This window comes from Numida meleagris, chromosome 5, assembly GCF_002078875.1.
Source record: "Numida meleagris isolate 19003 breed g44 Domestic line chromosome 5, NumMel1.0, whole genome shotgun sequence".
In the NCBI taxonomy this organism is placed as follows: domain Eukaryota; kingdom Metazoa; phylum Chordata; class Aves; order Galliformes; family Numididae; genus Numida; species Numida meleagris.
Genome location: NC_034413.1, coordinates 30,703,646 through 30,727,359, shown reverse-complemented (window position 1 = coordinate 30,727,359; position 23,714 = coordinate 30,703,646). Strand labels below are relative to the sequence as shown.

Below are 23,714 nucleotides of genomic sequence, written 5' to 3'. Positions count from 1 at the left end.
TTCCTTCCTTCCTTCCTTCCTTCCTTCCTTCCTTCCTTCCTTCCTTCCTTCCTTCCTTCCTTCCTTCCTCCCTTCCTCCCTTCCTCCCTTCCTCCCTTCCTTTCTTTTTTAAGGAGGGACTGAGTGTGCCAGTATGCTTTCTATTTCCAGTTCAGTTTTGGATCCTCAATAAATTAATTTACCCATAACTACCGTAAGTATCATTACAGAGATGCCTGAGTATTCACTGAAAAATACACTTATTTACCATGGTTGAATGCATGCCTGCAGATTAAGCTGAAGTAAGAAATAGGAGAGAGCTGGGCTCTTTCTGTAGAATATCTGGAGACTTACTGTTACAACACCATATGTAATCCCAACTCCATTGCCAGTGAGATTCCTTCTCTGAAGGCTCTTCCTTTTTCGTTTGTAATTCAATAATTAGATTTCTCCAATTGTGTTTTTTCTGCAGCTTCAGTTATGTTATTGAAAACAGACCCTCACATTTGGGTCTCACACCTTGTGAACTTAAGAACCCTATAGTTATTGCTCAACTTAGTCCTGAAACATTCAGGAATCCTTCTTGCAGATAATTACTCCATTTTGTACTTCTACCTGTTATGTATGTGAACTGATACCAATGTAAGACTGGACCTTTAGACTTCTGAAAGAATGGGCAGATAGTCAGAACATATGGATTTCACAGATATTAATTTAATGATTTTTTGTGTGTATCAGTTGAATATCTGGACCTACATCTCTGCAGTTTGTCAAACTGAGAAACTGTAAGATATATTCTCCATGAAATTAATTTACTTATTGCAATATTAACCTGCCTTTAGTATATGAAAACGTTTACCTACTCTACAGTGCTAAGTAAAAAGAATACATATTTTGTTGAGTATGTTCAGTTTTCTCCTGTTTTTCAAACCCTTGTAATGACTATCCAGCTAATAGATAATCTTCCCATGATTTGTGAAAATTGCACAAAATGAACTACATGAAACTAGTGGAGTGCTTTACTTTGTTATCTTGTTACCTCATAGCTGGAAAATCAATTTTAAAAGGCTGCTGATTACACTCAGAAACATTATCTCCTGCACATCAAGAAACATCACCACACCCCAGTGACATTTTCCCACACTAATCTGCTAGTTACAGAGAAAGAACAAGACTGCAATGTTTTCCTAATATCTGTAAAAATCTCCTATTATAATTAACAAGAGAATGAGACAGTAAAAGCCATCTGATAACCTTTAATACATATCTTAGGCCACCAATAGGCTTTCACACTAATAACCACTTACATATTTTCAAACTATTCCTGAAAACTCCTACCACTTTTTCAATCAGTCAATTACCACAGTGATTGCTGCAGCTCTATGTAGCTAATTATCTTCTATATGCATCTTTTTAAGATTAAATTTTTAAAAACACAATTTGTTACACTGATTACATGATAATAAATGTATTAATAATGCTAAAGTGAACATTTGTCCACAGTAATTCTATCACATAAAATAAATAAGCAAGCAAAACCCCACACTCTTCCAAGTAGACAGAAACACTCATTAACACTAATCCATTAATTTGATTGCAACCATTTCCTTCAGTGATTAGCAACACAACCATCCTTATTTTATCAGACAGAAAGGCAGCGTGCCATGCCTAAAAGATAACTCCTACCCAAATGCAACAGTTAGCACAAGAAATGTAAAATTGCACGAACAGCTACTAAAGGACTCCTACTAATGGCATGAATGAGGTGTCACAACTTTTCCTTCTGGCTGAAAGGCAGATTCTCCTGACTTTATTCACATTAAATGACACCCTGACTCATGGAAGTCAGTACAGTTTTCTCTCCATTGAGTTGAGGCAACAAGTCTGGTTCTAGCCAAAGGATGTGAAAGCTGCAAGCTTCAGTTTTGACTCTGCCATGCTTTTCCTTTGAAGCACAGAAAACCGACGGAGTAACTTGACATGCCAATGAGTTATGTCAAGCAGGTAGTCCCTTTATTACAGTGCTGGATGCATGGGGAATCGCTCCACCAGCACGCACACTGAGAGAAGCAGCAACTACATATTTAAAGGTATAGCGTATACATATTCATTACATTCCAAGGACATAGGCAGAAACTCCAAGAAAAAATTAACATCTCAGGTGGTTGTGAGATGAAAGCTAAGAGTCATTCTCGCTGCAAATTTCCAGCCCTTTAAGGGGGATAGCCCGAACCGGCTCTCACTGGTGTTGCGTTGAGCTGAAGCATCTGTTCTATTGTCTTATCTTCAACAACAGCACATCTATTCTACTTTCTTATCTTCACTTGACAACAAGCTCCCCAGCCTCCTCCGCATTCTGTTCTTGAGCATTCATTTACGCAAGCCTCCTGTCCTTCAGCTTGTATCTGCCCAAGTTACGCGAAATGCTGTTCTCACAATATAGGAAAGCTGTTCTCATGATTCACATTCTTAAGATCCCTTCAAAATTCCAAAAACAGCTACAGTAAGCAGACTAATCAAGATTAATTTGTCCTTCTTGAAGAAGGGAAATTCTAAGAAGAAAATCTGCTTTCAACATACTAAAATTATTTTCAGGGTCTGTAGTTTTACATCTAAATCAGAGAATAAGAGAATGGAGTAATGGTGATCAAGAAATGCAGCAGTTTTAAGTCTCTTCAGCCTCACCAGGAAGCGATTGGGTTTTATTTCGGTGAGTTCTACTGTGGATCATAGAGGCTATACCACAAGACATAAGGACTCCAGGTTAACCCTGATTTTACCTGAAGTTCCAGATTCATCAACCTCAAATACAGAATATGAACAAGTTGAGAAAAAGCACATAATCCAAGAAAAAATATGCCCTTGCACACAAGAACAAAACAGAAAATGGGACAAGCTCATGTAAGAGAAATGAGAAACATTTGTTACAATAGAGTATAAGGAGCAGAGGCTCACATGCAACCAGAGCTGTCATTAGGGCAACACACAGGAAGGAAAAAGAAAATGAAGAAGCTCCAAAAGAAGGAACTCAGAATCACCAAATCTGTGTGGTCTGGTTGTATTGGCAGAGTATCTGACACCAGAAAAGTAAACTTTTGAGGAGCTGGAACATAAGAGCTGAATGTGACTGCTGTTTACTGACGGAAAATTAACTGACTGCAGGAAAACATATCCAAGAGAACTTTACAAAAGCATAGTTCTGATTCTTTGTGAAGAAATGTGAAGAAATACTGAAAATATATTTGAGGAATTTCTGAGAAAATAAAGAACTTACTGAAATAAACCTGGTCTTGATGTACAAAGAGAAAATTTAAAAAAAAACAACCACCACCTATATGTGAAAGGACTGTCTCAAGGATACACAAGGTTCTAGTGCTATGTTTGGAAATGACAGGAATAGTTTACATGGATGCTGATGTTCCTGCTGCAAATGAAACTGTAAACTGTGACTGCCAGCACATCATGAAGGATGAGATCTGTATTTCTAATAACAGTTTTTAGTTTTGTTTCAACAGTTTAGAAGTGAGTGTTCCACTTTGTTTTTTTTTAGCTATAGTGAAAAAAAAAAAAAAAAAAAAAAAGGCCTTTAAGTTAGAGGGAGAAAGGAGGAGAGAGAACAAGCTGAAAAAAATTAGTAACCTCTTTGGGCTGAAAAAAAAATGCTGGAAGCAATACTAAAAATTTCTTCAGGTTTATGGTATGGGTCATAAAAATGAGGTCAAGTGAAGCAAATGATTATGTGCTAATGATAAAAAAAAAAATAGATACCCTAGAGTTAACATGGCATTCGTTTATTTAATGTGACAGTAAAAAACTGCGTACCCGTAGCAGATTTCAATTTTCAGGCCATTGACACTGACAGGATACTCCTGCTGAACAAATGAAGATCAAATTCACTTTTGCAAGGTGTGATGCAACTGACATTGCACCCGGGGAGCTAAGGGACAGAGGAGCCCACGCTGCCTTCAGTGAAATCTGGCTTTGGATGAAGTAGCATGTAAGTTCTTGTTCTTACTCATGTACTATTTGCAGTAAAATGGACTGATGTGACAAAAATAAAGAGCAATTCTACTCCTTGATACTTTATTACAGAACAATACTAATAAAGAAAAGTACAGTGTGATTTTCAGGTATTATGCACAAGTAAACCTGAGAGTTACAAATCTGTATTGGTACCATCTGTGGCTGAAGAAATTGAGGATTTGCAGCAGCATATACAGATGGAGAAGGGTAAAGGAGAAAGCAACAGGATTTAGAGTTTTTGTCACCATGAACCATGGCATCTCACAGCAATTCTGTCCAGAGCTCTCCCTGGTGGCAGGGGATTGTTCCTACAAGTCGTACATTTAGGAAGACTTAAATCTTATTTTCCCTGATTACAATGGCAAGGAGATAAAGGATAACATAGTCATTTTGCCTGAAATGAAAACAGGTATCATAAGAGCTTAAGATAGCAGAGCAAGTGAACTTTCTTGTGCAAATGCACTGCTGATACTTAAAGGGAGATTTACAAATTACAGCATCTCCAGAAGGCACTTCCAAAACTAACAGTATTGCTAGAAAGGTACTCAGTATATAATCTACATGCATTTGGAACTGTGTGTTATAACATTTTGTGAGGAATTCCCATTATGAAAAATAGTAATGGAACTGTGATAAATGCATGAAATTTCTGTTGCTATGTAAATACAAAAACTTGGTAAGAATCAGATTGGTACCTCTTTGATGCTGCACTTACTACAAACTAAAATGCTATTTTCAACAGCAGCGGCTCACTGTGCTGCCTTCATGGGCTACTAGGAAAACATTCCCCCCTCTTCCCACTCCACAGTAGTTACACAGATCTTCCTCCACAATCTGCCTCTGGAATAAGCATACCCTGTGCAAGAAAACTGCAAATGGAGAATCAGCTACTACAAGCAATCTAACTGCTGTGTACCCAGATACAAAGTGCATCAATTAATTTGGTTTAATAGGTCAAAACAATCAAAATTTTAAGGATCTCACACAAAATTTATTTTATCTAAGTTCTTCACTTTCAGAGCAAACACTCCATTATTGTTATTCTGTCCTTCAGACCTACAGCTCCACTGAAGAGACCTTATGAACTTTGTGATTTAGTAGTAACACCTTACTGATTTTATTTCCAACAAAAAATTATACATTGAGATTGTCTTCCTTTTAATGGCAAACCTTTTCCTTTATTTATTTATCCTGTTTTATGCGGAATATTTAAGGATGTGTTGACAGTGCCTGTACCGCGAAAGGTCTGGCTTGAAACACTTCGTATTCCATCTCTATTGAAATGATTTACTGGCAGAATCAAAAAGTTGCAGCTCCATTCTGGAGCTGCAGTCTAATAATTCTTTCACACAGAAAATGTAATGTCTCTTTGCTCATCTCCAGTGTGGTGCTTGAGATATGTTCAAGATGATTTATGTTCAGAGCACACATCAATATGTACAACGTGTTGCTTTAAATTAATTTCTTATGAAACAACGTCCTCTTCTAAATATTTTAATTTTGGGAACATTTTTACTTGGTTCTATGTAAGTCAAGACATGATTTAACAGTGTTTAGCAGTAGTGTCTACATGATAAACATGTAAAATAAAAATGTAGACACTACTGCACTGATTTATCTTGAAATTCTGAATGCCCGCTGTAACTTGGGTTACTGCAATACTTTTTCTAGCACTCTTGGTATCAAACAATTGTTGATGAGCTGTATTTGAATAGCTCTTGCCGCGTCACTTTAATATGATTCAACTATCAATTTGTAGACTGTCAAAGAGTTAAGCTTCATTGCATATTGTTAAAGAGAGCCTCCTCCTGCAGCAATTTTCAGCTGTCTCCAACTTTTATACATTCTTACATTAATCTGCCAGTGGGGTAATGCTGTTTCCACACTATTTTTCTTGTTGTTTTGATTAAAAATATTTTAAAATAATGTTGACTTAAAGAGCTGTCACAAAGAAATTAGTGACTCCACAGCAGGTCAGAATATAGATTGCTTTTCTAATGCGCTGGGTACTTCATTACTTGATGAAATGCAAATAGAAACAGCAAAGTAGGCAGCAAAGGCTTACCCATTTCATGTTGATTTTTTTCCAGTCCTGCAAAAATCAGCAGAGCTACTCCTACTGATATCGATTTCACTAGGACAAAGATTTTTCTCCAGGGAAGCGAGTGTAATGAATATGTGGGTATCTTATAGTCATCTTTTTCTCACTTTACATTTCACACTGCATGAAACTTCATTAAAGAAATGTCCATCCTTCCAGCAATAAAGAACTAGGTAAAATATTCTTTGAAGTCCATTCCTCCTAACAACACCTCTGTGATTGTTAAGAAGGGTAGGGACTGCAAGATGTCTTCAGTGTGACTGGATTCAGTATTCAGACAGCACTACAGCAGCAAAAAGGATAAAGCCACTGTTCTACCTTCTGAGGGGGAATGACCTTCCAGGGAAATAACATGACTAAGCAGAGGCATTTGAGATGCTGTCATAGGTAGTAGGAGAAAAAGACCAGGGTTTTTTGCTGTAAAAGAATTGCAGCAGAAGGATTTTTGCATAAAAAGGATGGGCAGTAAGGAACAAGATATGCAAAACACTGATTTATTCAAAAAACTGCCAGGTGTTGGGAAGTAACGTCATTGGCGTAGGTCATGCAGAAAGGAGCTTGCAGGTTTCTGGGGCTTGTAAGCTTCCTTCTGCTGCACCAGATTAGAGACATGACATAACTTGTCAAATCCTTTAGGATGCTCTAAAGAGAGTCACAGCATGTGGAAAAAATAAGCCAAGCCATTGTGTAAAAATCAGAGTATAAAACTGTACTGTTTTAAAATAATTAATCATATTTGAGATTGGCCATGAAGTCTTTCAGAAGATGAAGTTGTCCCAAACATTACCTTGCTGATTTATTTTTTCTTTTAAGAAAATTCTTTCATTTTTTTTCTCCTACATCACCTTTCCCTCTGTCAATCCCCACTCCCCATTTGGAACATCTGCAATTAACATATGATTCTTCAGGTCAAAGTATTTTTGAGTATGAATGTATTAAATTATGTACTTAAACATGTATTTATAAATCTAAATAAAAATATCTTAACTTCTAAAAGAGTTGAAAATATGTATCCGCTGTTCTCTTTATTTCATTATTTACAAGCTTTTTAGGCATGTAATTATAACGTAGAAGCCTGTATTTATTACTAAGGCCTAATTTGACTGACCACAACTTTCTCCAGTGAATATGAAACCTGAACTTACAAATACAAGTATCATCTTGTTTCACAAAAGAATAGGTTAATTTGCAGAGATATACTTCTTTTCTGTTCAAATCAGAAGTATGTAGTTCTTAGAAAACTAGGAGCATACTGTGGCATGAAAACCTTTCTTGCTACAGGCAAAATGATTTCACTTTTGGCAGTTTTACAGAAAAGCAAGTCAGTTACATTTTCACCTCAGGTGTTTTGTGGAATCAAAAAGGCAGTTCTTGCAGATGGAAAACTCTCATTACAAGCGGACAAACTGTTTGCTGGGGGGAAATGCAAATATTTTGCTCTTTCGAACTTGTGAATACTGGAGAGAAAATCTGTCTTCATACATGAATTCTCAAAACAGAAGTTGATACTTTAATAGAGTTCTACTCAAGTGAAAATGGGGCACCCAGACTGCTCACTAGCCAATTGTGCTTCGGTTATTACACAAAGTTACCATAAATTCCAGTGAGAGATTGCATGTACAAAAATCGTGCAGTATCAACCTGAAACAGAGATTCTATCAGGTGGCCTCAAACAGATCTGATGAGGTGACTGGCAGTGCCTCTGGAAATCAACAGTCACCAAGTGGAAGTCCCAACACCATATGTCCTAGAGGAAAAGCACTGACTCTCTACACAGCATACTCTGGAGTACTTCATTCCTGCTGAGAGCTGTCCATGATTTGTGACCACTGAGGTAAAATGAACTACAAAGAGGGCACGTACACAGGTGGAGAGCTGCTACAATGACCCAGGTTTCCATTTGAATGCAAAGCCAAGGCTTGGAAATACTACTGTCTTTCATCACTGCATGTTATGGTTTTACATTTCTGTTTTATCAGTTAGACTGAATCTGCAGAGGGTGGAAAGCAGCAGAAGCAGAAAAATCTTCAGATTTGTAAATATATTATTTGAGAAATTTTTATGAGTTTCAGTGCTTGTGCCTAATAATAAATGGTGAGAACACCATCCATTTTTGCTTGCTCTTCACTTTAATATGCTAACAAGGTTTAGCGTAACACTAAATCTAACAAGTATTTCATCATGTAATATGGAGGCTAACACAAACATGTTTGGGAACTACTTCTTGAAATGGCCTTTTTTTCCACCACCATTAAAATTTACTTTCAAAATCTATTCCCCAAGTGCTGTTCTCCCTCTAGAAATTTCAAATCCCATTACACCTTACTCATAGGTTTCTATCCGAAGGTTCAGATTTGTAAAGATTGAGAGGAGCAGGGCTCCAGTTTGGTTTAGGTTCTTATCTGATATCTGAATAAATGCCTCTGAGGAAAAGCTATTTCCTGAAGATTTCTCATTTAACAGACTTAGCTATAGAGTTTGTTTTCTTCCAAACATCAGATCTATTTACTGCAAATTTTATACTTTATCAACTACAGATTTTTCACATTCTAAATTTTCTTTTACAGCTATAGCTACAGTACACTTTTTCAACATGTATTCCACCAGAACAAATACCTGTGTCTTAATAAAAGACATCTTCCTTTTCCTAATTGCTCCACTGCAATTTTCACTCTGCCATAGGGCACTCCCAGTAGACTGTTAGAAGCACTTTTTGTGATCTGCTGGCAGCGCTCGAAAGCTCTTTATCACAAAATCACAGCAGTTTTTATCATCGTTTGGGCAATTTGTAAAATTCTACAAGCTTACTGCGTGACAATTTAAAATAATGTTTCACAAGATTAATCTATAAAAGTGTAGAAAGTACAGTATGTGCTTCAAAAAGGTCACGGAGAAGCTTTCCATTAAGCAAATCAATATGGTCACAAACAGATCTTGAAGTCCTATTACCATTTTAATTGGCTAGCATAGCCTTTTCACAATTCCATCTCGATGGCGACATTAATTACAACTGTGAGAATACAAGATTGTGCTAACACAAACTGGAAAATAATTATTACGCATTGACTGGCTATCTCTTGCTACCACATAAACATATCAGAGGTGTTACATTAAACATCTAATATTGTTTCCCACTCTTTCTAGTCCTCTTTCTAGGACTTATTTTGACTTTCTGTTCTTCAGAATGTGGTATTAGAAACATCAAAAGCAAATCCTCCAAGCTGGAGGAACAAACAGGAAAAGAACCAACAACAAAAAACAGTTCACAGCCACAGTATCAAAGAGCATTAAGACTGGCTGGCTCAATAGTGATGAGTTTCTTTGGCCTCTTCCTAGAGAGATTTCAGGGCAGCTGCCCAACAGGTGAGCTGTAGATATTGTTGAGAGCAGAGGAAGACTGCCTGTCCCCGCACCTCCTGAAAGACATCAGCCTCATTTCTTCCTTTCTGGCTCCTCTTCCAAGTTTATCTGATTGTTTTCTTTGGTAAGTTTACCTCACATTCTCTCTCTCAAGCTCATGTCAGCATTCGTCTATTTACTTCAATCTTTAGACATTACAAATTCTTAATGAAGTTCCCTCTCAGTCAAGCGTGTGTTCCCACTACATGTCACCAGCTCCCAGTTTTTGACATAAACCATGGTCTCGCTGCTTATTCCATCCTAAGGTCCTCAAATGCACCAGAAGCTCTGCTTCCTTGCTTGCCACTCCTGTAACCTCAGTTCAAAGTCCCATGCTTCGCAAACTAGTTGCCAAGCTGTTTCTTCTCTCTTCTGCTTGGTGACCCTAGAACTGAGGGACAATGTTACCCCACATATTCCTTCTCTGTCCTTGCTCTGCCTCCAGGCCATTCTACATTCAAATCAGACTTGCCATGTTCAAATCCACTCAGCTTGATTACCAGCACGAGCGTTGCTGACAGCATATAAGACATACTCAAGAGCAGCTGGGGACAGCAATTACAAGATGAGCTTGATTTACTCCATGGGGCTGGCATCTGTGCCATCAAGTCAGGCCCTGGAGGTAGGAGAAGGCAGCATGTGCAGAGTGGCACAGTGCTTATGTGCACACAGACTGGCACTGTGAACGGCAGGGGCACAGCCTGAGCAGCAAAGCAGGGCCTTTAGAGCTTTCAATCTGCACTGATACATACATTAAACTCTGACTTTTGTAATTACTTACCATATTGAGGCAGATATTTTCATTAATATGGCATACACCTTCTAAAAAACATCTTCTTAAAATATTAAAAAATGCTAAAGCTTCCTAAATTATCTTGAAATTATTTTAACTGCTATTTATTTTTCTAAGGAGGTATCTTCCTTCATCTACCTTATAAAAACCAGCTGAAATTGTCTGAAAAATTTTAAAAGAGCAAAAATAATCCGTAGGAGGAAATGAAAGTACAAGGAAAATTCTGTCTCACCAAGTCAATTTGCACAGAATTAGGAGAAGTTTAAAAGATTCTGAATATACTCCAACAAGAAGTATGTTCATATATTTACACACATATGTATGTATAGCTACATACACAGTCTGGTCTGTACCTTAAATGGAAATAACATCTCTATAGTCTACTTTTTTGGCTATTGGTACTTGCTTCTCAAATTGAACAGTTCAACAATGTTTCAAAAATGCTACATTTAGTAATGAAATATGTTGCATTTTTAAACTCGTGTGAAGTCTCTTAATGTGATTGGACACTATGAAAAACAACAGATTTAAACCTTGGATCTGTATTCTCTGCCCTGGAAAGAGTAAACTACAAATAGAAGAAGTAGTCAGAAATTAAAATTCAGTTTAGAAAGAAATCTAACTGATGACCTGTAGCTGACATTTGAGATTGAAAAAAAGCATATAGAAGACAGAATTATTAAAGAGTAACTTTGGAACATGATAAATTGTGCACAGGCGACATAAGCTGCTAGGCACAAGGTGGCAGAAAACATCATTGGCTTATAACATTGACAAAGAAACTTCTGTCTTTAATCAGAACTTTGAACCACAAGAACTGAAATTAAGGTTCTACTGTGGTGGAGTATCCCTAATACATACCAATTGCAGCCTTACCCATAAACAGCAGATATTTTCTATGTGGTGATATCTCAAAAACATTTAGAAAACAAATTCACCTTTCTGATAGAATCTGTTCTTTTTTCACTCCCCCCACAAAGGGATTGAAGTAAGCCAGTCTGTGCCTGCCTGAGGCTCCGTGCCAACCTGCCACAGCCAGCAGTAGTTTGTTTTGTTGTAAGCAGTGAAAATAGACGTCTGTTTGCACTTGGGAATTGACTGAATTTTCTCCATTGTCAGAGAAGCGCTGGCAAACCAGCTGACATACCTGCTGTGCCAAACGGGCCAACCACGGCCATCAGGACATTTTTTGAAAAAAGCATAAGGTTTTTCTCTAGTTAAGATGTACAAAAAGTAAAAGCAGAGTATCTTCTTCCTAAGACACAGAATTCTATCCAGACAGAAATCCAGGAGAAGTCAAATTAGTCCCAGTTTTGCTTTGTGAAATATGTCATTTTCATGCTTTATTTATTTCTGGTTTGGAAAGTTTCTGAGAATATTCTCTTATAAACATGGCTACTGGTTCATCAGTGGTCTGCTCTGGTGAAACATTTGCTACTTAAACAGTACTTTATTATTTGAAACAAAACCCACTTAAGCAGATACGCTGATTCATGGAGCTGACATTTTCAACACAGAATAGGCTAAAAAGAATTTAACTTCAGCAACACCCATTTCTATTGCAATGCCATTTTCTAATAAATACAAGTATTTTAAAGCTGAAACCAAAATCATTTGAGTGAATTAGTCACTAGAGATGGTTACATAGCTGCAAGAACACAGAAACACACACTGGCAAAAAGCTAACTAGTTCATTAAAATCCAAAGTGTGTTCAGAAACCTTTGAAATACTTCATGCATTGCTGAATGTACCTAATGCATCGTGACATTAAAGTTAAAAAAAAAAGAAAAAAGAAGGTCATTCAAAAGAAAGGAAAAGTAGAAAGAGCAGAAATACCCAGAATGGTAAAATACAAAAGGTATTTGCCAGTCCTAAATTCAGTGTGCAAGCTACATGTCTTTGTCTTTTTTTTTTGGTTTATTTTTAATCATGAAATATTCTTAAAGCAGAAATCATTGAAAGGCCTTTGCTACAAATGCTCTAACTTTGGCCAGTTAGGTAAGTCTAATCTGTTTATAAACATTTTTTCATGAATCTTGACAAAATGACTAGTGCCTACATCAGAAAACTGAACTTAACAGACCAGTTGTTTGCATTATGTAATGTGTGTATCATCTTCATGGCACCTCTACCAATTTATTTATGTCTTCAAAAGTGTATTTTTCCCTGTACTATGTTTACTTATGCTAAATTAGGTAATATGCATACTTAAATTCATTTTCATGCAGAAGTTAGTACACTTAATCTGGTACAGGCAACAGTATCAAGGGTGGGCTTGCTAAATCACCTGCACAACCTTCAGGAGCTTTGCTATAAAAAAACTTTGTTTTTTTCTGCAAAAAACTGCAAAACTTTGTTGGTGAGATTCAGTGTATATGGATCAGACCACTGTCCATGATCCACAGGAAAACTCACTAAAAAATATAAAGTGTCATTTAAATTTCTCCAATTCAATACAGAGGAACTGAGATGAGGTGGATGATCACTAGGGTGATGTGAAAAACTGAGAGCCTGTCTTATAAGACTACATAATATACAGTAGGATAATAAACCATAATATGAATAAGCACAGTGGGGCTTAGCTCCAGGGAGAAGGAACAGCCATTTACATTGAAGGACCAACCATTGCTTATTCCAGGGAACATTTTGTTCATCCATTGCATGGGCACATGAAAGGCTGAATCAGTCAAGCCTACGCAGAGCTGTATTATTAGTCAAACCTTGCTTAAGCCTGAAGAAATTTCCACTCTTAATGAAGTCTTGCCATAATCCTCCCTAAGCAATCTTAAAACCTTATTCTCCTTTTTTTATTGAGTTGCGCATGTGAAATAATCACAGATATAGCCTGATGCTCCCCCTGCTACAAATTGCACAACTCTGGGCATCTACTTGAGCGGGAATTCTACTACTTAAAATCCAAACAGGGAAACGTTCTGCAAGATTCATTAACAGCTATGTAGTCACTGAATTACTGCTGGTGGAAAAAAATGTGACTACTTGCTCTGCAGAACAACTTCCTCTCTCCAAGCCACCTCAGTGGGTAGCTATTCTACCATTACATCCTATTTCTCATAATGCTATAACATTTCATGCAAATTATTTCTGAAACATTTCTGCAAATTATTATGTGAACAGCTACCTAAAATACAGTAATGGATTTGTTTTCTGTGTGACAGCACAGCTGCATAATCTAAAGACATTTACTATGTCCTGACTCAGCACAGCTCATCTTCAAAGTAACATTAATTTTACTAACACTGCAAGTGTGAAACATTTTATGAATATATTAAAAAAGATGTATTTCTCAATTAGTTTGTGGAAGGTATCTAACATGCCTGTCTCTGACCAAAATGAACGGAGTTTGGTATTTCTTTCAGTTTGGTATTTCTGTGAGTTACACGTTTCAGCAGCAGTATATACAGAGTCATTTCCTATAATTATTTCATCTGAGAGTGATACTAATCCAATTGAAGTCAATGGAATTATTTCCACTGACTCCCGCTGACATTCGTCTTTAAGAACCAAAGATAGACTTCTTCTGTAGTAGTGAATGAATAGATTCAAAGAGTAAAATAATCTGCTTTCAGTATGTATTATATTAACAATTTGGCTCTGGCTTTCCTCAGTGGATTAAAAGCAAATTTAAAGTACCAACACTAAATTGCCATAAGACCTAAGCAGACTATACCATGAAGAGCCCCAAATAGGATACAATTTAAGAGACTTGCTTTCTCCACAGCATTTAGCAAGACTTTTTCTAAGTACAGGCTCCTGTCAGGCCTATATCCAAAGCTGATAATAGAATATAGGATATGTTTCACCATTTGGAGACTAAGCAAGTCAATGTTTAAATAATGCACTTGTTCTTTATGCTAGGATGACTGATTTCTTGTAGGTGCCCTGGGTAGAATAAGCCAGTGATGCAGGATACCCTATGATTCTCTGCTTTCAGATGGGATTTACATACAACCAGCATGGCTCTTACAGCACCTGGTGGGGGTAGGGGGAGGCCAACCTGAGAGGGTAACAGGGGAAGGGCAGGTATCCCTTCTCAGCTCTGCTGAGAAGGGGAAGCTCTCAAGTCTGGGTATGTGTTACCTCCGTGTGTTTTGCTTTTTCATATAAACAAACCCACAGGCAGAATGAATGAAAACACAGCCCTCATGGAATAGACGGAGTTGAGAGCTGTCACGAACCTTCAGAGACCTTCCTTCCCTCCTCTGAAGGAAGCTGGGAAGGCCCTGAGGGGCCTTGTTCTTACAGGCTTCAGTGAGGGCCACTCAACCCAAGGCAGATCATGTGCTTGTTCTCTCCTGCTAAAATACTAACATCTTTTCATAGCATGTCACCTTGCATGGAATATTACAATAACTCTAATCTCACAATTAATGGAGAGAAGAATTATTTGTTTTAATCTGTGAAAACCAATCCAATTTGCACATTTTAAGTTCACAGGAACTACTGGCTAGAGAGTGTGTTAAAAGTTAACAGAATTAGTGGGTATTGATCAAGTGTTATTGCTGGAAGAAAAAGTTATAGTCTTGGATCAAAACAGAGAAAACAAATGAGTGTGTGGGGAATTAGGAGCAGGGCTGTGGGTATTGGGAACAGCCCTACTGTCTACTAGCAGATGAGAAAGCCTGGCTTTCTCACATCCCAGAAACTTTTTCCCAAAAGGGTTGTAAGTACAGAGAAACAGGAACGGTGGTAATAACACATCTGATGGAGAAAACATAAGACAAAATGAAGATCATCTCCTTCCTACACTTTCAGAACTCATTGCTCTACCAGCCTTACTGGTGAAAGTTACTTAAAATGCAAATGCCTTCCTCCCAACTTTCCCAGCTCAGGAGACTCAAATAAAAATTCATCCGGCCCCAGAGCTGAAAAATGAGCAAAGATGTTAATGAGCCCTTCAGATGAAAGAGCTGCATGTGCACACGCATGAACAAAATCATCGTGAAAAAAACGATCACTGTATAGAATAACTTCTCATAGAAGGTTTTGTTGCTTTGTATTAAAGAGTAATATGTTAGCAATGTGGGGCAAGAAAAGGTTATCCTAAAAGAAAGCATTATTTTCTTAATTACAAAAGGTACAAACATTGGCCAGTTCAAAAGGTGCCCCTCATCTGTGCACATATTTGTATGTCAGATACTGCAAGGAAAAGATGCAAGAGATGGAAAACAAAAGAAAACCCATGTTATCAAATGAACAGTGATGTCCCTGGACTTCTAAAGCACTCTTCTAGAACCTAGAGAGACAGAGGCACAAAGGAGACAGATAATGTCTTATCCACAGTCCTGAAGTGAGAAGCCTTTTATCACCACTTTCTGCATAAAACAATGATGAGAGAAAGCTGAAATGCTCCTCTACCCAGGATAAAAATGTACACAGTCTGGATTTTTCACATAATCTGACTTGCAAATTGCCTAGGAAAAAATTCAAGCTGGATATTCAATTCCTAAGTAAAACCCCACAAAATGGGTATCTGGGATTGGCCTATTTTTCTCATTTGCATTCGGTTCTACTGCCATAATGAAGTAGAAGAGATAAAACAATAATGCAGAGTACAAAAATTATTTTCTGCAGCAATTCTGCAGAGTATTTTCTTTTCTATTCCCTCCTGAAATAACATAATGCGTGTGACATACGTAGAATTCTTGTAGAGGCACTTTGGTCTGAATAAATTTAGCTCTTGTAAGAAGGGTAACATCAAAACCAATGAAAAGTAGCAGGCTCTACTAAGACACAGAGTAACTCTGCCACCTCCATGGACAGAGACTGAACCCCAAAAACAAATGTTCACAATTAGAAAGTAAAAATTTTGTCTTTTAGAAAATTAGATACTATTTTCTGATTGCTCTGATGAAGATGGCACAAGTAAGCGAACAGCCTGACTAAATTCCTTGTGCCCCTAACTATATTGGTAAATAATTCCTGGTCTGTGCCCTGCATGTCAGTAGTTCGTTATTTAGAAGCTTCTGGGGTTCAAACGCCAGACTTTTATGAACATTTCTGAACCCAATAATCATGTGATCTGTTTCTGGATTTTCATTTGCTGAGTAGCATCTCTGCATCAGATTCCTTGCATGAATAACTTGCTCATAAACTAAAATTCTGTGTTTAAAATTCTGTTCTAATGTTTGCTAAACTTATGTTTCCATGGACATCCATTGGTACTGACCAAATACTGATCCAAAACATTTATGAAGAGATAACGCAGAAACAAGTCAGTGAAATCAAAAGCAATACCACAGTGCAATTCAAGTGAATATTCATGGAAAAAAGCTCAGCAGGATTAGCCATTTCATTTGAGTCCCCAATCCAACAAGATTAAAGGTAATGGGATCTTTGTCATTGACTTTCAATGAACGATGGAATGAGCCCCAAGGTAGCACCTATCAGAAGGGGCAGCTGCTTAAAATTTTTATAGCACTTTACTTGAGAGCAGTGAGAACAAAACATACGTTACAGACATAGACATACAGAGATGCAAATGTACATGCATGCACACACAGTTTTAATTTTCTCAGACTTTTGTAGCTTCAAGCATCTATAGATCCAACCATTTGTTTGGGAAGCACTGCTAGAACTTTGAACTAGTAAACAGTCTCAAGAACAGCTGTTTTGGTGCCAGCAATGCCCAAGATTGGTAATGTCATATACTCTGAGTCTTTGGTATTTCCTTCAGTGTGTACCACAAGGCCACCACTCAGGCTCCCTGGAAGCTGTCTGGCTGTCCCTTCAGTTCAGCAAACCTGCTCCTTTTCTTAATAGCAAGAAACCTGAACATAAGAGATCCAGACAAGGCAAGTCTTTCAGTTCCTAACTTTTGTCAGCAAGTAATTTAATCCCTGCCACAAACTGAGGTTTAGACTTTAGCTTTCAAGTATGTGATCACAGAAGGGAATAATATGAGAGCTGAGAGGTTTTAGCTCCTCAAGGAAAACCCCTGCTCATAATGCAAGGGTCAGCAGTCATGTAGGTCACTCCAAATGTAATGCTTCCTCTTTATTTCTATGGAAACCACAACAGATACAAAGAGCACAATAACACTATTTGATAGAGCAAGTTCTCAGCTATAAAACTCTGTTTTTCAACACAGTCACCACCATCAGCTATACATTTTCACCATTCATGAACAAGAGCCTGCATGCCATTCTCACATGGAGGTGATCCACTGCTGATGTCACCACTGCTGAAGCGCACGACCCATCGCCTCACCGTGCTCACATCCACTGGTTGGTCTCCCTAAATGTTCAACAGGCATCAATTAATGTCAACAGGTGTCATTTTTTTTTACACGAAGGAATTCAATTCCACACCTTAGCTTCATACACATCTCCATGTCAGACAACATTGTGTCAGACTGTCCCTCTGCTGCCATCTGTCACATGGCTACAAAATGTAATGGGATACTGGCAGGAAGGTTCAACCTCTACTGCCATACCATCAGCATCTACCTGTGATGTCATGGGCCAACATAATAAAATTGGAGGCCAAATTTTTGGAGCAGTTCTCATATATTCCTACTTCAGCAGTGTCACTGGGAAGACAACTCGCTTTGAGCTAGTGCAAGAGAGCAGCCTACAGTATTAAGATTTATGCAGAGAAATTGGCTTTTAACAGCCAAATTCAAGCAGTATTTGTGTAAGTATGTAGATGAGGAAAAAATACAGAAAAGTAAGTGATTTTAAAACATCCAGCTCCTCTACTAAACAGAACGATTTTTTCTGAGACTGGCTTTACTGTGATGGAATATGCATTAAGCACAAGATGTCTTATAGCAAAGAGGCTACTTAATTCTGGTAGGGCTACAGAGTTAAATTGAGCTGAAATGTACAATGTACAGAATGAGACATTTCAGCCACCATTCCCAGCACATATGACCATCAGTTCAGCTAACATAGCTGTAAAAATCTTTGTGTAAGAGTTCAGCTGTGTGACATCAACACTGGAAAAATATTGGCAGTAGTTTGCTTGGATACTATTCAGTATGATTTAGGCTTTGTAACAGCAGAAGTCAATTTCACAATGTCAACAGATTTGGAGAATGACCTTGAAGACCACATAAACCAGTCCTTGAACTTTCAGGATTGTGCTAGCCTCGTTCTTCCTCAGATTTAACTAATAAACATACTCTTACATTTAGTGCTTTCCTAAGAAATGTACAGAAAAAATTTATTAACTTCTGAACACTGGTGGCTGCTTAAGGATATAATATCTCCTCTAACAAATTACATCCATCGTTTTCTAAAAAGGATCTTGAAATAATATGATGATTGTCACCATCCACTAGTGAACTGACAAGGTAAGTCTGGAACAGCAGAGGAAATTGTTATCCAACAAAATCTCAGTGAAGTTTGTAGCTCTTGAATAACTGACACAGCCTATGCACCAAATCATATTAAAGTTGTTAGAACAATTTCAGAGACAAATCTGTAATGTCTAAGCTAATTGGTGTACTTTCATTGATTTCAGTGAGCCGTACCCTAGGGCTTTAGTTATTGATAAAGTGGAATGCCAGCAGTAAATAGTCAATGAGTTAACTCACCATTCCCACTGGACTCATTCTAGAAAGTAACCAGGTAAGTTTTTATGTTTTCTGCTTTGTAAATGAAAAAAGTCTTCAAGGATGCTCTTCATCAGCACTAAGAACTCTTATGTGCTGTTCTCTGAAGTTGTTATTCTCTCTTTCTATCCTTTTCCAGCTTTCTAGAAAACATTTCCACATGATGACTGTACCAGTCTTCCACATTCTATTTTAATTGCATCAACATGTATTTTATGCAGTTTTTCTTAAGTTTCAGGTTTTTAGCACTTAACTTTATCTCGGTGTCTTCTCCAATTCTAATCAGGGACCTCCCTCATGCAGTCTTTGCCCCAAAAAGCGTATGGTTTTATGATGCTACCACAAAGAAAGTCTTAAAGAGAACAGCGAAAGAAATATATGCATTTTGCAAAATATCTGCTAATCACGACTCAGCTGGGAGTCCCTCAGTACCAGGGAGTTTTCTGACTGACAGGCATGGAGGAAAGAGCTCTACAGCTATTCTACAGACACAACTTCAGGCAAAGCTGGGAAGCAGATCCAAGTATAATGACAACAAAATGGTGAAGATTTAACTAAAGAAGGTAAACATACAAATATATATGTACATGTACATGCAGAGAGGGAGATACCAAAGAAAATATGTCTTCCCATCTCTAGAAAATGACAAGAGTACTGAGCAAGGGTAGCATGGTCTGCTCAGAACAAGAACTAATTTGACAGTAACGCACTTTGTACACTAACATGATTTATACATTCCATGCCTACACAACAAAAATTTATAGTAAGAGTTATACATCAAGATTTTTATATTATACTCATGTTTTTATTGTAATTGTGAGCACACATTATAGTGAAATATTAATTTGGGGTTATTAATAATATCCAATCTGTACTGTTTACCAAGATAGGGAATTGCAAAAGTAACCTCTCTGCTAGAACAGTCAAAACATGGCATCCATTATCAATCCAGTACGAACTCCTGATAAATAAAATCGGTAATGCCCTCTGAGTTTTAGCATTTAAAACAAATAAACAAAAAACCACAACACCATTAAAAGTGATGGCACAAAATTGAAAATACTAAAAGCAATTGACCCGAAGAAGGAAAAAATAATTCATTACATAAATCAATAAATAATTAAAATTAGAAATAATAATAAAAAGAAAAAATATACTGTGTCGTACTTCAGACTGCTTTACAGTAGTTGGGGATTTCACTAGCTCTTATTTCATAACATTTTTTTAAATTCTTTTTATGTTCTTTATAATGAATTTTTAAATGAGCAATACTTTTTCCATAATTTAGCCCACAGATATCTGAATCACAGACTTCCACTAATATATTTGCATATAAACAGTTCTCTTAAAATTCATCTGCTTTAATTACTTCTATCTTACCTGAAGGCATAAAGTTCCATATGTGATCTGTAAACCTTTCTGCTGCCCAAGGCCATGTTGTAAGGGGCACAGGTACACGTTCTTTCTCTGCCCAAGAGATTCAGTTGGGGAACGGGTACAGAAAAAGCTGCAACAGAAAAATAGGAGTTAGCATTAGTTTCTGAAATAAATGAAGAAAAAATATCTAAAAAATAGTGTGTATGTGTTGTCAGGGAAGGATAGAAATAGGTAACAAGAAGGAGAAAACAGTTTTGGAATAAGTAAGCTTCAAGTAAAGGCCATTTTCTCTGAAGTCACTGGAGGATAACCTCTAACAGCATTTGCAATTGCGGACAAAGCCACGGGGGTAAAAAGAAACCAGGATCCCAGAGCTGAGTGGGCATTCAGCAAAGCAGTTTGGCACCTAAATCTGTTATCCCACCAGAGTGATCCAGGTGTTCATGCCAAAGACATCTCATTTCCCAAAGCTGCTGTAGCTGTCATAAATACTGTGAAAGAAGGCTGAAAATTTGCAGCACAGTGTCTAGCTGCAGACACGCAAACACACTCTGTGTTGCAGTTTGGGCTGTGACACAGGAGCTTCACAGCTGTTCTTCCTCTGGGAGGACATACTCCTCCCCAAGGACTGGAAATGCATCATTTGAGGATCACAAGCAATGCTCTGAAATATAATATGAAATATCAGGCAACAAGGCAGAATTACACAAGGCAGTTTCTCTCTTAGCTGTCAAGCAAAAATTGCACCAGTATTATACGACCTCGATGCATGGGGCACCAGCTCATTTGTGCACCACCATGTCACTCACTCTTTAAGTGGAGAAAACTGATTCTAAATATTCATCTACTGACTTTTTATAGTAAGTTTTTAATTTAGCCAATAATCAAAAAAAGCAGTATCCAGCAGTATAATAACGTTTACATTTTTTTTTCTTCAACATTTTTAATTGCACTTGTTTTATTCCTTCTATTGGACTGGCACAAGACTGTCATAATTCTAATATATTCAGAATTTAGATAATTCAGACTGAATTTATCATATAATGCCATATGGTCCATGACATTTTTTTAAGTCCATGAGTCTTCAAACAATAATAGTATTCTGACCTCGACCACAGACTCTTACAGTCTGCAAAAGAAAAAGCATTCTATTGTATGTTCTATTCATCCTATTACTCATCATTATTTACTCCTTGGTCTAAAACGAAATGTAGCTTTTAAACCAATGACTGTTTCATTATTTTCAGAGGTCTACATCAGCATAGAGAACTTCTTCAGAACATTGTTAATACTTCAGAATATTTTAAAGTATCCACCTAAATGACTGGAGCTACGTGTTGTAAATCAAGACAACATGAATTCTCAACAAGGCAGCTTGCATGAACCACTCTTTCCTTACTAATAATTCCATTAAAAAGCTTGGTTCATCTTCCATTACTGTCAGTGAAATAACATATGAAATGACTACGACTTCTATATTTAGTCTCTGTGATTTTGTCTCAAGTTTCCAATCACCGATGTTATGACAGCATTCTGATCTACACCCACTGCTACACAAAACCGAAGATAAATCGTTTTCTTGCAGCACTGTATGAATACAACAGAATCTTACAAAACCAATGATAAATGGTCAAAGCTATTCAGAATACAGACAATTGCTAGAGAACAGAACAGAAAACAGAGAGATAATTATAATGACCTTATATAAATCAAAAGCATTCTTTCAAAAACATAAAAGCAGAAACAGCAGGGGTTTAAGAGGAAGACAATGAGCACTTCTAGGGAACTGGAGATTTTCATAAGAACAAAAATTAAATAGACTGACAGTTCACATTAGTGATTAACTAATTTAGGATATGCCAGAAGAACCCAAGACAATGAGCTATATAGGGAGGGTAGATCAAGTGTGCTCTCACAATATAAAGAAGAACATACTGTTAATGAAATTACAAAGGCTACATTTAAGTACACTGAAAATTAATTAATAGGGTATTTTAATACAACATAAAATTATCCAGAACAATTCATCGTAGGAGAAGAGTTAAGAGATTAATTTGACTAAGACTGGATTATACATTTCAGTGATCACACTCACATTTATAAAACTTGTGCAATTTTGAGATTGAAGCAGCAGTCAGCCACTGCTTAACACAAATGGGGATTTTTTGCCTTCCAAGCTGTTCAATGCTCAGTGAGCATTAAGACCTAGGACAGTCCTTCCAGCAGGGAAAACTCCAGAAAACTCCAGCTTACTGTGCTGCAAAACATTACTCCATGTCAAGTATGCTGTCCGTGTCTATGCATTGTCCATGTCTGCTCAGAGCCCACATCAAATCCAAAGCAGTTAGGGTTGGCTTGGCTGCTCTTTCAGGAAGAGGGGGGACAACAACAACTAAGTACCAACTAAACAGAACAGTTAAAACTGATTCTGGTGAAGTCAAAAGTCAGCTCTGCTTGGCTGATGCATGGTAACATGGTGGTAACAGTGTTCAGAGACAAGTTCAGGAAGTTTTAAATGTCACTGGACCAGCTCTGTAAAACTGCAAGAGGTGTGTAAGGAAAATTACCTGACTGAAGTCTAAGTAAAGTCTGAGACATACACTGTGGATGATGGATTTGCCTGCTCCAGGCTGTCAGAGAAGGATTAACTCTTACCCACTGCAAATAAGTGCACAAATACTGACAAAAACATGACCCCGAAATTTGTCGGTCCCATTCCTAGGGGACTGGCCACACCTCAAAGGCCTTTTTGTTTGCTTTTTCAAGATCTTCAGCAGCTCCAACAGGCTTTAAGAGGGACCTACCTGGAATCACTGAAGGTCAGGACTAGTCTGTTCAGTTTGCAGAGTTAATTAAGCAGTTATGAGTAGTTGCTTGTTACAGCAAGAAAATTACAATACGATGTCTTGACCCTGTATGTTGCCCCCTGATAGAAGTAAAATACAGACTGCTATTGCTCCAGGATCTGATCCTTCCTGTTTTTTTAAGGTAGAGCTGACATAAGAAGCAGCTAATAGCACCTGGTAAATCCATGTTCAGGCTTTAAGTCCAGAAACTCCAGAGAACAGTCCTTCAAGGCCTTGTATGTAGGCCTCTACAGAAGAATAACACAATGTCAGCCTCAGGCAGATAACACATGAGGAAACTTTGATATCAATCTTGAAATAAATATATTTCCCCTGGCAAAACTGGGAGATACCTATGTCAAGACAGATATAAAATCAAAATGATAGTGTTCCCAATGGATTTTTGAAGGTAAGAAATGTACAGTGCCACTGCTTGTCAGATGGAGATGTACACAAAGGTTAGAAGCCGCTTTTTCAGACTGAACCTGCATTTTTTCAAGTGCCTCTCAAAGCTCAGCTGAAAGGCATTCAAGTGGAAATGTCTGTCTTTAACAAGGCTAAGGCTTGATCCTTCTAATCTGACAGATTTTTATAAAACTAGTATCAGGACACAGGGACCT

General features: G+C 37.5%; 1 long non-coding RNA gene across 4 annotated transcripts in view; it reads right to left on the bottom strand.

Annotated features, from left to right (window-relative positions):
- LOC110399833 overlaps positions 1–23,714 on the bottom strand; it is a 296,244-nt gene that overhangs the window by 175,926 nt on the left and 96,604 nt on the right. For all 4 annotated transcript variants that reach the window (XR_002439427.1, XR_002439428.1, XR_002439429.1 and 1 more), the window contains one exon: positions 20,252–20,378. This is a non-coding gene — a long non-coding RNA (uncharacterized LOC110399833). The remainder of the gene's footprint in view (positions 1–20,251; positions 20,379–23,714) is intronic.